Consider the following 1344-nt stretch of genomic DNA (forward strand, 5'->3'; position numbering starts at 1 on the left):
TTTCCGTTTACACCTTCAGTTCATTGTTTTTCCATCTCCAAATATTCAAGCTCATTTTCTAAGACACAATTGTGCTAGCTAAGAGCTAGGAATCCCCAGCCTTTGTCTTGTGCCCTGTCTCCCCGCAGAGCTCACTCCAACATCTCTGGTGGAAGGAGAACGCTTTCTTCCCTGAGAGGACTCCTGTGCATGGCTGTCCTGTGTCTCCATTGATGAGACTCCCAGGAAAGGAAAGCCCAGTGCAGCCCTCCCATGGAGGAGCCCCCGCAGGAGCAAGCCCCGTGCCGCAGCTGCAGCCTGCGCAGAGGAGCCCACGCAGGAGCAGGGGGTTTGGGGGGAGCTGCTGCCCGTGGGGGACCCGTGCTGGAGCACTTTGCTCCTGGGGGATGGATGGAGCCCATGGCACGGAGCCATGGGGGAGCAGTTCCTGGAGAGCTGCTGCCTGTGGGCAGCCCCCGCAGGCTCAGGTTGGGAAGGACGGCATCCCGTGGGAGGGACCCCACGGGGAGCAGGGGCAGAGAGGGACCATGAAGGGGTGGCAGAGGGAAAGTGCTATCTACTGATCGCATCCCCCTTCCAAGTTGAACGTCTCAGAATCCAGCTCTTTTTGTCTATAATCCTTTCTTCAGGAACAGATTGATCACACCCCCTCCCCAGACATGTGGTAGCAGAGAACAATTTTGGAAGTCCTCTCATTCAAGTCCATTTGGGGATAGCGGTACTTCTCCAATGGTTTCGGAGACATCCGCCTTAGCAACAGAGAGTGTTGTGTTGTCATTGCAAGGCGCCTCCAGGGATGACTTCACAAACAGAATAGAATTCTGTCCCCATGGCAATTTGGGAACAGCTGCCTCTGGGCAAGGTTAGCCAGGAGGGACAGAGAAGTGTGCTGGATGGGATGAAACCACGTGAGGATTTGTGGATCCCCCTGGAGGTGCATAGAGAGGGCCCATGCTCTTCTGTAAGTGCTTTGATGCTTGGCTAAGGAAAAAAAAGCGTTTTTATCGTGAATGCCTCATTTGAGTATTCTGTAGTTTGTGTCAAGTCTTTTCACAAGCATTAAGTTTGGTGCTTTTGCTCAGTGGTGTAGCTGCACAGAGTGACAGATGCAAAGTATGGGCGAGGGCCTCTGCATGTTCTCTTTTTCCTACACCCCTTCAACAAAGAAGGGTAGACAAAGAAGAGCGTGCTGTGGTCCTCCCATAGACCTCAAGTCCTAAAGCAGAAATGAGAGACGTCAAAGTAGCCCTGTCCCATTCCAATTCAGGACAGCAATGGACTTTGTGATAAATGATTAAGTCCCAAATAGGATTTTTGTGATTTATTAAGCGAATAGAGGCAAGC

The sequence above is a fragment of the Oxyura jamaicensis genome, unplaced genomic scaffold (assembly GCF_011077185.1).
Source record: "Oxyura jamaicensis isolate SHBP4307 breed ruddy duck unplaced genomic scaffold, BPBGC_Ojam_1.0 oxyUn_random_OJ214, whole genome shotgun sequence".
Classification (NCBI taxonomy): Eukaryota; Metazoa; Chordata; class Aves; order Anseriformes; family Anatidae; genus Oxyura; species Oxyura jamaicensis.